Here is a 14,368-nt window from a genome sequence, read left to right on the forward strand (position 1 = left end):
GAAAATGACTGAAGATAAAGTCACCCAGTAAAATACTACTTGAGTAAAAGTCTAAATGCATTTGGTTTTAAAAATACTAAAGTATCAAAAGTAAATGGAATTGCTAAAATGTTAAGTATCAAAAGTATAAATCATTTAAAATTCCTTATATTAAACCAGACGGAACAATTTCTTAATATATTTTTTTTATTGACGGATAGCCAGGGACACACTACAACACTACAACATAATTTACAAACAAAGCATCTGTGTTTCGTGAGTCTGCCAGATGAAATGCAGTAGGGATGACCAGGGATGTTCTCTTGATAAGTGTTTGAATTGTAACGAGTATTTTTGGGTGTCAGGGAAAATGTATGGAGTAAAAAGTACATTATTTTCTTTCGGAATGTAGTGAAGTAAATGTAAAAGTTGCCAAAAATATAAATAGTAAAGTAATGTACAGATAACTCCAAAAATTACTTAAGTAGAACTTCAAGGTATTTTTACTGAAGTACTTTACACCACTGCCCAAATGTCTTCACACCATACATTAGCATACGTCATATACTGTTACACATGCACTTATCACAGTATTCCATACATAAGTTAAGGCCATGCAACCGGAGTTGAAACTTGAGTGAGGTGCACACGTACAAATCAAATCAAATCAAATTTTATTTGTCACATACACATGGTTAGCAGAAGTTAATGCGAGTGTTACGAAATGCTTGTGCTTCTAGTTCCGACAATGCAGTAATAACCAACAAGTAATCTAGCTAACAATTCCAAAACTACTATCTTATAGACACAAGTGTAAGGGGATAAAGAATATGTACATAAAGATATATGAATGAGTGATGGTACTGAGTGCAGTATATACATATGAGATGAGTATGTAAACAAAGTGTCATAGTTAGTGGCTAGTGATACATGTATTACATAAAGATGCAGTAGATGATATAGAGTACAGTATATACATATACATATGAGATGAATAATGTAGGGTATGTAAACATTATATTAGGTAGCATTGTTTAAAGTGGCTAGTGATATATTTTACATAATTTCCCATCAATTCCCATTATTAAAGTGGCTGGAGTTGAGTCAGTGTGTTGGCAGCAGCCACTCAATGTTAGTGGTGGCTGTTTAACAGTCTGATGGCCTTGAGATAGAAGCTGTTTTTCAGTCTCTCGGTCCCAGCTTTGATGCACCTGTACTGACCTCGCCTTCTGGATGATAGCTGGGTGAACAGGCAGTGGCTCGGGTGGTTGTTATCCTTGATGATCTTTATGGCCTTCCTGTGACATCGAGTGGTGTAGGTGTCCTGGAGGGCAGGTAGTTTGCCCCCGGTGATGCGTTGTGCAGACCTCACTACCCTCTGGAGAGCCTTACTGTTGTGGGCGGAGCATTTGTCGTACCAGGCGGTGATACAGCCCGACAGGATGCTCTCGATTGTGCATCTGTAGAAGTTTGTGAGTGCTTTTGGTGACAAGCCAAATTTCTTCAGCCTCCTGAGATTGAAGAGGCGCTGCTGCGCCTTTTTCACGATGCTGTCTGTGTGGGTGGACCAATTCAGTTTGTCTGTGATGTGTACGCCGAGGAACTTAAAACTTACCACCCTCTCCACTACTGTTCCATCGATGTGGATAGGGGGGTGTTCCCTCTGCTGTTTCCTGAAGTCCACAATCATCTCCTTAGTTTTGTTGACAGTACATAAACAGATGCATGCGGCATATATTTATGTGTTGGACAATTGATACGGTCACATGATATTGTTGTGGTATGTCACAAAATCATGTTACGACCACACATATCAATATTAATTTGATATATAAAAATGTTGCTAAGTCTTGCTAAGTGGATGGGTCTCTACAGAAGGTGTAAGCGGTACAGCCAAATGGTTACTTGCATAGTAGCAATATCAGAAATAGATAGTGTCAATTTAAATAAAATAATATTGAGTATGTACACAAACAATATCAATAACAATAGTGATAGATGAGGTAGTTGTATGCATACAATCAGGGGTAAAGTGGCTGGTGTTACGTGAGATGTATTTCAAGCCGAAATCAATTAAGAAATGTTTTATATATGTTTTTGCCCCCCATCTGCCCATGAAACACCAACTTATAACATTTCCTCTGCGAGGCTGAGGATTTAAAAGATTTGAAAGATTCTGCAGCTTTTGGGTTTTTGGGAGAACATGTCACAGATGGGCATACTGCAGGCTCGACAGCTTGAAAAGCAACATGTCTAGTGATGGGAGAGAGAGACAGTGCCAAGGATTCAACAGTCTGTTGACCTATGGCCCCATAACTCTCTGCACATTCATCCGATTAAACTCAATTTACATAGCACAGCACTATTGTAAAGAGGGAGATAATGGATTTGGAAAGAGAGTGTTTGGGAGGAGGGGTGTCGGACAAAAAAGGAACTAACCTGCTGAAACTTGATGAAGGTAATTATCCATTTTACCGTAGGTTCAAATCCATTTCAAAATCTACGTATATGAGAAATCAAATGATTACAGACAATCAAACAATTCACTTACAGGTCCTCATCATATTTCAACGTCAGATATTTTATAGCCTTAATTAATAGGTTTAATTATTTGATAAAAGCATCCTTAATTCACACTGACTCTATCTCTCTCTGTCTCATTTTGACTGTAGAAAGATCTGATCCTACCTAACTGTTTAGACATGGCTTTTTCATTAGCACTTAGGCTGTGGCCTTCATTGTATGAAACTAGGATGTACAGTATTTTGTAAGGCCTTACATCAAGGCTCAATCAATCATGAGCCATAACTGCCAAGCTGTATCAGATCACCAGCAATGATAACAGAAAAGGTGGTATTGGCAGCTCCCAGAATTGTGGCTGAGCAGTTTAAACAACTGTAATGAATAATTTGGTATTGTTGAAGGATAAAATATCTCCCCAGCTGTCACGCTATCTCTGAGCAGAGGCCAACATCTGTGACAGTCTTAAAGAGAAAAGGCATGATTTACATTTAGCCAAGCAGCTCCATCACTGTATTCATAGCAACCCTATTTTCAACGAGTTGGCGTGGTCTGCTCAGTATTATTCATTCAAGCTGGCATGTCCTTTAGCCCGAAGTGGGGGTGAATCATCCTCACAGTCACTTAGCAACTGCTAAATATTGTTTGGTTAATACTAATAACATTTAAAAAACACTTTCACTCTCTCGCACACACAAACACTTTCACATGCTTGCATGAAGCCCATGATGTAACGGCCTGAAAATGCACTCTTGATATAGGGACTGATACTGTATATACCATGATACCTGGGTGTGCAATATTGTTTTAGCTCATGCCCCATTTGAAATACAAGATAACAATCTTAAGAATAGCAAATACTTTCATTCGGCCTACATTGTAAACATCATGTTATTGGTAACCTGATCTGAGAATGGAAGCATGTCTTACACATGAGTGCATTAACAGTACCAATAAACCGGATGGTTCAAGCCCTGAATGCTAATGGTATATCAGATCGTATACCACGGGTGTGACAAAAAATATATTTTTACTGCTCTAATTACATTGCGAACCAGTTTATAATAGCAGTAAGGCACCTCTGGGATTTGTGGTTTATGGCCAAAATACCACGGCTAAGGCCTGTGTCCGTGTTGCGTCGTACCTAAGAACAGACCTTAGCTGTGGTATATGGGCCATATATCAGACCCACTCGGGCCTTATTGCTTAATTATATTACATGTGGTACTTCAATACTTATACTCATCCCTACCAATACAAAAGCAACATTTAACATAAATTAGATGTTAGTATTTACTTTTAGTTCAAACCAGTACGACAAACACCACAACCGACGTACATACCAAACAAATTGTAATCCCCATTCCCCCCTCAAACCTCTGTGATGGAGTCTGAAACAAACACATGGGGATATTGGCTCTTCAGCAGCGCTGTAACTCTGCACAGTATAAATAACAATGACTCTCTCCTTGCGCTGCCGTCGCTATTGCTACTCACGTAAAAACAGCAACTGTTTCTAGGACAGGGGTCACCTACTGCAGGAGATAAAGCCAGGGGCCTTCTTACTCGATCTCTCCAGGGGACCCGCGGGGCTTAGCCCCTTTTAGCATTAGCCTAGCAGCTGTTAGCTTACCTCCTCTACAGCAAAACAGGATCGTGTTCAGAAGGCACCAAATGGAGAAAAAAAATGTAGTGAAACAGGGAGGGATTATCTCAACTTGTCGAAGGAAACTATCTTGAAATGTTTTGCTACAGTGTGCCCTAATAAACATGACCCAATACTACAATATGCAACCACGCCATAGGGGGAGACATGGCAGCCATGTTGGGGTATGCATGCTGTGTGGACCAGAGCACATTTTCCAAGCAGCAGGTCAAGTGTAACTGAACTGGAGATACAAAAGGAACATAGAAGCTGTCATAACTGCCTAAATATATATATATATATACACAGAACAAAAAATAAAACGCAACATGCAACAATTTCTAAGATTTTACTGATTTACAGTTCATATAAGGAAATCAATCAATGAAAATAAATAAATTAGGCCCTACTCTATGGATTTCACATGACTGGGAATACAGATGTGCATCTGTTGGTCACAAAAAAAGGTAGGGGCTTGGATCAGAAAACCAGTCAGTATCTGGCGTGACGACCATTTGCCTCATGTAGCACGACACACCAGGCTGTTGATTGCGGCCTGTGGAATGTTGTCCAACTCCTGTTCAATGGCTGTGTGAAGTTGCTGGATATTGGCGGGAACTGGAACACAGTATTGTACAGGTCGATTGGCCATCGAAGGTGAGCCCACTGATGTTGGTTCCGACGCCAAACTACAATCAGGTCAAGACCCTGGTGAGGACAATGAGCATACAGATGAGCTTCCCTGAGATGGTTTCTGACAGTTTGTGCAGGACTTATTGCGCTGTGCAAACCCACCGTTTCATCAGTTTACCAGGTGGCTGGTCTCAGACGATCCCGCAGTTGAAGAAGCCAGATGTGGAGGTCCTGGGCTGACATGCTTACATAAGGTCTGAGGTTGTGAGGCCGGTTGGAAATACTGCCAAATTCTCTAAAACCACGTTGGAGGCAGCTTATGGTAGAGAAATTAACATTAAATTATCTTGCAACAGCTCTGGTGGAGATTCCTGCAGTCAGCATGTCAATTGCATGCTCCCTCAAAACTTGAGACATCTGTAGCATTGTGTTGTGTGACAAAACTGCACATTTTAGAATGGACATTTAATTGTCCCCAGCACAAGGAGCATCTGTGTCATGATCACGCTGTTTAATCAGCTTCTTCTGTTGAATAACATACAACTGGTGGGTTATACACTGTATCGGCAGGATAGAACAGCAGCCAAGACAAGGGGTGGTGGTCTATGTATATTTGTAAACAACAGCTTGTATCTAAGGAAGTCTCAAGGTTTTGGTCGCCTGAGGTAGAGTATCTCATGATAAGCTGTAGACCAAACTATCTACATAGAGAGTTTTCATCTGTACTTTTCGTAGCTGTCTACATACCACCACAGACCGATGATGTCACTAAGACTGCACACAATGAACTGTAAGCCATAAACAAACAGGAAGACATTAATCCAGAGGCGGCACTCCTAGTGGGAGGGAACTTTAATGCAGGGAAACTTAAATCCGTTTTACCTCATTTCTATCAGCGTGTTAAATGTGCAACCAGAGAGGAAAAAAACTCTAGACCACCTTTACACACAGAGACGTGTACAAAGCTCTTCCTCACCCTCCCTCGATTTGGCAAATCTGACCATAATTTTAACCTCCTGATTGCTGCTTACAAGCAAAAATGAAAGCAGGAAGCACGACTCCAACACCATCATTAAGTTTGCCGATGACACAACAGTGGTAGGCCTAATCACAGACAACGATGAGACAGCCTATAGAGAGGAGGTCAGAGACCTGACCGTGTGGTGCAAGGACAACAACCTCTCCCTCAATGTGATAAAGCCAATGGAGATGATTGTGGGCTACAGGAGAAGGAGGTCCGAGCAGGCCCCCATTCTCATCGACTGGGTTGTAGTTGAGCAGGTTGAGAGCTTCAAGTTCCTTGGCATCCACATCACCAACAAACTAACATGGTCCAAGCACACCAACAGTTGTGAAGAGAGCACGACAAAACCTATTACCCCTCAGGAGATTGAAAAGATTTGGCATGGGTCCTTAGATCCTCAAAATGTTCTGCAGCTGCACCATCATGAGCATCCTGAAGGGTTGCGTCACTGCTTGGCATGGCAACTGCTCAGCCTCCGACCACAAGGAACTACAGAGGGTAGTTAGTGCGTACGGCCCAGTACACCACTGGGGCCAAGCTTCCTGCCATCCAGGACCTCTATACCAGGCAGTGTCAGAGGAAGGCCCTAAAAATTGTCAAAGACTCCAGCCACCCCAGTCATAGAGTGTACTCTCTGCTATTGCACGCAAGCGGTACCGGAGGCTGATTCTAAACAACATGACATCATTCTAAACAACATGATGTCATTCCATTCTCTTTCTATTCTCCCTCTTTTTTTAAACAAACTAACAAAGTGGTACTACAGATGTAGGATCTTAATTTGGTCACCCTTTTGTTGCTGAGAATTTTCCCGTACTGCAGAAAATGCAAACTTGTAGTGTATTCGAGGTTTAAAAAATAAATCTAAAGTTTGTAATTTCCACTGTCAGACTTGATTTGCCCTAACGAAAATGTTAATCGCCCCTACAAACATGTCCATTAACATGTCCATTAATTATAATCCACATAATAATTCCAATTATTTTCCTGCTGTAGCAAACTGGCTCAAATTAAGATTCTGCATCTCTGTGTTATAAAACTGATGGGGCAGGTTTTTTCAAAGAGAGCAAGAAAGAAGGGGATGGAAAGAGAGAAAGAAGGAAAGAGAGAATGAAATGGGTGGGAGAAACAGAGAGAGACCAGGGAGAGAGGGGGGGGGCAGAGAGAGAGAGGGAGAGATTGAGTGACAGTACAGGAAAGAGAAAAAAGAGTCACAGGTCAGCTGGTGGTGGTAGAGAGTGATTCCTGTCATTTACTGGTGGCATTTTGATAGCCAGGGGCTGACAGTTGTGGTGGTGGTAAGCGCCAGAGTCAGAGGATGACATCAACCAGCCAGCAGACAGGTTGTAAAAGGGCTTAGTCCCACAATCCCATTGTCCCCTGGTTAATGCTGGTATTCAGCTTGGGAGCGGGGCTACCATTCGTTAATCTGACCTAACACACAGTTTAGGACACACAGTCAAACAGGACAAATAAGCTACACAAACTGCAGGTTTGCAGGAGAGAGTAGAAATAAAATGGTGTAATAATCAGACTGCAATACAGAAACGTTATGAAAAAGAAAAGACATACAGTACATGTTTTCAAAAGACAGTGATTACTGATTTAGCAGAGGGCAGAGCATGTACTGACCGTGAAATGTGTAAGGACACCATGTGTTGGAGTTACTGTTTCCTATTACTACTTCACATACTAACAGTAATAAAAGGCCAAAATCAAACGTTTTAGATGTCAACTGTATTATCTATGATATTAATGACAAGAAAAATCCATAAGGGCCACCTCCACAACACAGAACATTCAGATTTCAAAAATCATATTTTATACAGGGAGATGACCAATGCCAGCAAAGCCCCTACACAGCACAACACTAAACAATACATTAAACAACTTCTTTGGGATAGGGAGTGGTATTTTCACATCCGGATGAAAAGCATGCCCAAAGTAAACTGCCTGTCACTCAGGCCCAGAAGCTAGGATATGCATATAATTTGAAGATTTACATAGAAAACACACACGTTTCTAAAACTGTTAAAATTATGTCTGTGAGTATAACATAACTGATATGGCAGGCGAAACCCCGAGGACAAACCATCCCAAAAATCAAACATTTCACCTTACCACTGTTTTCAATGGCTAGTACTATAATTATAAGCCCAAGTCCTCCCAAATTGCAGTTCCTAGGGTTTCCACTAGATGCCAACAGTCTTTAGAAAGAGTTTCAGGCCGGGTTTTTTGAAAAATTTCCCAGAAACTAGGTGGCTCCCATCTTGGCTGAAGTGTTTCCAAGCATGTGGAGGAAAGCGCGTTCTTTCTTATTTATCTCCGGTAATGAACATACTATTCTCAGTCTTATATTGTATCGTTAATTTGCATATTAGGATACCTAAGGCTTGATTATAAACGTTGTTTGACTTGTTTGGAAAAGTTTATAAGTAACATTTGGGATTAATTTTGTATGCATTTTGATGGAGGGAAACTGAGTCGATTATTGACTGAAGCGCGCCAGCTAAACTGTGTTTTTATGGATATAACGAAGGACATTATCGAATATAACTGGGACCTTTTGGGGTGCCAACAAAAGAAGATCTTCAAAGGTAAGGCATATATTATATCGCTATTTCTGACTTTTGTGTCGCAACTCCCTGGTTGAAAATGATTTGTTATGCATTTGTGTGCATAACAAATTAGGCACATTTGGGCAGTCTTGACACAACATTTTGAACAGATATGCAATGGTTCATTGTATCAGTCTAAAACTTTGCACATACACTGCTGTGGCCAAAATCTAAATTGTGCCTGGGTGGAACAAAACATGTCTCTCTCATTTCCCTTTCTCTTGCATTTCAAAGATGATGGTACAGTTGTGCAGTTGTGGGTGAACAGGGAGAACAGGAGGGACTAAGCACGCACCCCTGAGGGGCCCCAGTGTTGAGGATCAGCATGGCAAATATGTTGTTGACTACCCTTACCACCTGGGGGCAGCCCATCAGGAAGTCTAGGATCCAGTTGCAGAGAGAGGTGTTTTAGTCCCAGGGTCCTTAGCTTAGTGATGAGCTTTGTGGGAACTATGGTGTTGAACGCTGAGCTGTAGTCAAGGTGGGAAAGCGCAGTCTGGATTTCGATTGAGATTGCGTCATCTGTGGATCTGTTGGGGCGGTATGTGAATTGGAGTGTGTCTAGGGTATCAGGGATGATGCTGTTGATGTGAGCTATGACCAGCCTTTCAAAGCACTTCATGGCTACCGATGTGAGTTCTATGGGGCGGTAATCATTTAGGCAGGTTACCTTTGCTTCCTTGGGCACAGGGACTATAGTGGTCTTTTTGAAACATGTAGGTATTACAGACTCGGTCAGGGAGAGGTTGAAAATGTCAGAAAAGACACTTGCCAGTTGGTCCTCGTATGCTTTGAGTACACGTCCTGGTAATCCGTCTGGCCCCGCGGCTTTGTGAATGTTAACCTATTTAAAGGTCTTGTTTGGCTACCGAGAGCGTTATCACACAGTTGTCCGGAACAGCTGGTGCTCTCATACATGCTTCAGTGTTGTTTTCCTCGAAGCGAGCATAAAAAGGCATTTAGCCTATCTGGTAGGCTCTGCGCCACCTGCCCTTAACAACTGGTCACCACTGCATATAACAAAGGGATGGATAAATATGTACATTTAGAAAGACTGATAGACAAGCAATACTGTTGAAACGCCCACAATGATCTAAACCCATTCTGTGCTGTGCTTTGACAGCTGTATTTTCCAACCATACGACCAGCCATCTCTAGACGTGACAGACACTAAAGTATTCTCTGGGCCCCACAATATTGCTCATTGTGGCCACTTAGCATTACAGATAGTGGAAATTAGTCAAATGAGCTTACCGTGTATGCCTTTGAGGATAAATAATAAATAAATATGCAGCCAGTAGGTTGGTTAATTGGAAAGCATTATCACATTGGTGGTTCAAAATTCCACATAATGAAATTAGTTCCAATTTCCCTGAATAGGTGTGAATTGTACCCAATTTGCAGACTGCAGGAATGATAGCTGAGTGTGTATGTGTGTTTGTGTGTGCACGCATCGGTGACCGTGTGTGCATGTGTGTGTGGGAGGATGGGTGATTGATTACACCTCGACAAAATCTATCCCTTCCCACTCCCAAATTAAAACAATATCCCTTGTTTTTCTTTCACAGGAGGAAAGCGGAAGAGTGGAGCGAGATAAGTGAGAAGAAGCTGGTAGAATAACAATTAGCCATCAGTGTCTGCGGACGCTCAAACAGAATAATTATACTCAACGAAAAGGTCAATGTCAGATGATTTGAAACCAGTCTCACAACAAAATAATCAAACCGAATAAAAGGCTTCTTCAAGTTTATCCTCAGACAACAACAGAGTTTACATCACTGTACAAATGAACACAAAATATTACCTAGCATAATTCCACTTCAATGCTAGTCTGCGCTCATATTTTTGTGTTCACATTTCCGTAGCTTGGCAAGAGCTTTATATGTGAAGAGATGGGATGGAAATAGTCTCATTTTTGGATGTGCCAGTGCCTCACTAAGTATAGAACACACCTTACGTGATCTTCTAGTATATCTTAACACACCATTCACAAGTGTTAGCCACTTGGTCATGACTCCAGCATCAGTAATGTCACAGTGAGCTATACGTCACCGTAGGAGGTAGCTTGAGTGCCCTCTGCAGGAAAGAACTAGTACCAGTGGTACTACTGGCAATTGGGCAACATGTTGCAGTTACATGGACAGTTGAAGTCGGAAGTTTACATACACCTTAGCCAAATACATTTAAACTCAGTTTTTCCACAATTTCTGACATTTAATCTTCGTAAACAATTCCCTGTCTTAGATCAGTTAGGATCACCACTTTTTTTATTAAGAATGTGAAATGTCAGAATAATAGTAGAGAGAATAATTTATTTCAGCTTTTTTTTCTTTCATCACATTCCCAGTAGGTCAGAAGTTTACATACACTCAATTAGTATTTGGTAGCGTTGCCTTTAAATTGTTTAACTTGGGTCAAACATTTCAGGTAGCCTTCCACAAGCTTCCCACAATAAGTAGGGTGAATTTTGGCCCATTTGGGGCTTTGTGATGGCCACTCCAATACCTTGACTTTGTTGTCCTTAAGCCATTCTGCCACAACTTTGGAAGTATGCTTGGGGTCATTGTCCCATTTGGAAGACCCATTTGCGAACAAGCTTTAACTTCCTGACTGATGTCTTGAGATGTTTCAACATATCCACATATTTGTCCAGCCTCATGATACCATCTATTTTGTGAAGTGCACCAGTCCCCCCTGCAGCAAAGCACCCCCACAACATGATGCTGCCACCGCCGTACTACACGGTTGGGATGGTGTTCTTTGGCTTGCAAGCCTCCCCCTTTTTCCTCCAAACATAACAATGGTCATTATGGCCAAACAGTTCTATTTTTGTTCCATCAGACCAGAAGACATTTCTCCAAAAAGTATGATCTTTGTCCCCATGTGCAGTTGTAAACCGTAGTCTGGCTTTTTTATGGAGGTTTTGAAGCAGTGGCTTCTTCCTTGCTGAGCGGCCTTTCAGGTTATGTTGATATAGGACTCGTTTTACTGTGGATTGTCGTGAAAATTTCCTGTATTACTAAATAAGGAGTTACAAACCACACAACAGTCAGAGTTATACATAAACTTCATATTTTAATTAAATGAGCTTCACCATAGCCCTGTGACTCTCAGATCAATTCAGTGTCTATAAATGAATTCTCTGAGAGTGCTTACGAAATGGCAACTGAGATCTTTTATAGCAAAGATCCACCCCTCTCAACTCACAATGACGAACAAACTTCACAAAGTGCCTTTTACTTGGAAGAGCAGTATCCCATAGCCAGATAGCATTAGCTATAAATTATTGTTCAGTTTGGTCTCCTAAACCGAGATTGTAATCTCGTTCCTGGTACTTCTTAGTACCAAAACATTACCTCATTCAATGGCATATATCAATTGTTAATTCTAGATATTCCCATCTCAAATATACCCCCTCCTGGATAAACTCACAAAGGGGAGTGACTGGCACACAGACATTGTGGAGCCCTTCACATGGTATAACAGATACATTGGAAGATACTGTTCAATTCTGACTTCTCCCTTTCTGATATTCTGCATATTACCAGACAGATAAAAGACAAGCCTGACCTCTCTCCTCTCTGGGCCCCAAGTTACTTTTCCCACATAAGCATATTTATGAAAGTAGATAAAACATCTTATTTATCATTGTTACCTAACTAATTCTGATTCTGCTACGACAGCATATAGATACTTTTGTACCCGTTTCTCTGGCATCTTCACAAGGTCCTTTGCTGTTGTTCTGGGATTGATTTGCACTTTTTGCACCAAAGTACGTTCATCTCTAGGAGACAGAACGAGTCTCCTTCCTGAGTGGTATGACGGCTGTATGGTCCCATGGTGTTTATACTTGCGTACTATTGTTTGTACAGATGAATGTGGTACCTTCAGGCGTTTGGAAATTGCTGCCAAGGATGAACCAGACTTGTGGAGGTCTTCCATTTTTGTCTGAGGTCTTGGCTGATTTCTTCTGATTTTCCAATGATGTCAAGTGAAGAGGCACTGAGTTCCAAGGTACGCCTTGAAATACATCCACAGGTACACCTCCAATTGACTCAAATGTTGTCAATTAGCCTATTAGAAGCCATGACATAATATTCTGGAATTTTCCAAGCTGTTTAAAGGCACAGTCAACTTAGTGTATGTAAACTTCTGACCCACTGGAATTATGATACAGTGAATTATAAGTGAAATAATCTGTCTGTAAACAATTGTTGGAAAAATTACTTGTGTCATGCACAAAGTAGATGTCCTAACTGACTTGCCAAAACTATAATTTGTTAACAAGAAATTTGTGGAGTGGTTAAAAATGAGTTTTAAACTCCAACCTAAGTGTATTTAAACTTCTGACTTCAACTGCATCACTATTGAATATGTAATTCAGGCCATGGATATTTGGTGTAAAATCCGATTTCAATCTTGAGCATCTTTCAGCAACCTATGGTGAGAAACAATAGAAAAGCAAGTAATACAGTTATCACTGTTGAACATTTCAATTAGGAAGTGGTACTCAGGTTATTCTATGGATAATTCATTCCAAACCCCATTTCAGTCTCGAGCATATATAACAACCAACTTTTAAAATAAAGCAGAAAACGATTTAATTGTAAGCTGTTGAGCCGATTCCATTTTAAACCAGTATGTACTTTACGCCTGCTTTGCTTGTCATGATAATTGATGTCTGGTTTGGAAATCACCATTTTTTCCAACATTGAAGTCCTCTCAAAGTTTCACTCTTTTCTTAGTCCATTGACGGGATTCAAAGTGACACCGTGATTGCCGCTTATCACACTTAGGCACGCAAGAAATTAAACTTCACACCCTCACGTGAACTGTTGGCCGAGCCACTTACAATTTTGTCATTACATCCCCGTAACAAACCATCTATCGCCCCCATTCGCCTGCGCTAGGTTTTAAAGAGCCAATGGATGCTCTCTCCCTCACAGATTTCCTGGAATGGCTCAGGCCAGTAAACATTTATTCAGACTATGTTGTGAGTAAGAAGTAAATCTGTTATAGTAGACTAAGTAATGGAGGTATCTGTCATAAGTGGCTTGTTAAATTCAAGGTCCTTATTAAGGTGGATTTGTAGAAGAGTCATGGCCGTTGGTCATGATGGGCCCAATCTCACATCTGTATGTCATATTGCCAGCACAAACTACACTAAATATACAAAAGTGAGTGGATTCGGCTATTTCAGCCTCAACGTTGCTGACAGGTGTATAAAATCGAGCACACAAACATGCAATCTCCATAGTCAAACATTGGCAGTAGAATGGCCTTACTGAAGAGCTCAGAGACTTTCATAGGAAGCCACCTTTCCAACAAGTCAGTTTGTCAAATTTCTGCTCTGCTAGACCTGCACCTGTAAGTGCTTTTATTGTGAAGTGGAAATGTCTAGGCCCCACAGTGCTCTGCCACATAGTGGTAGGCCACACAAGCTCACAGAAAGGAACCGCCAAGTGCTGAAGCGCGTAGCGTGTAAAAATGGTCTGTCCTCGGTTGCATTACTTACTACTGAGTTCCAAACTGCCTCTGGAAGAAGCTTCAGCACAGCCCTTTCCTGTTTTGGCTCTTTCCTGTCTGTGCACAAAGCAAGGTCTATAAAGAAAAGAGTTTGTCGAGATTGGTGTGGAAGAACTTGAATGGCCTGCACAGAGCACTGACTTAAACAATATCGAATTAGAATGCCGACCTCGAGCCACGCCCAACATCAGTACCCGAACTCACGAATGCAGCAATGTTTTAACATCTCGTAGAAAGCCTTTCCAGAAGAGTGGAGGCTGTTATAGCAGCAACAGGGGACCAACTCCATATTAATGCCAATGATTTTGGAATGAGATATTCGACACGCAGGTGTCCACATACACTACATGACAAAAAATTGTCAAATCTTCACAATTACAAACGTCAACAAATGTGTAACCATATCTGTGCCTTTACTTACAG

Source organism: Oncorhynchus mykiss, chromosome 4 (assembly GCF_013265735.2).
Source record: "Oncorhynchus mykiss isolate Arlee chromosome 4, USDA_OmykA_1.1, whole genome shotgun sequence".
NCBI lineage: Eukaryota > Metazoa > Chordata > Actinopteri > Salmoniformes > Salmonidae > Oncorhynchus > Oncorhynchus mykiss.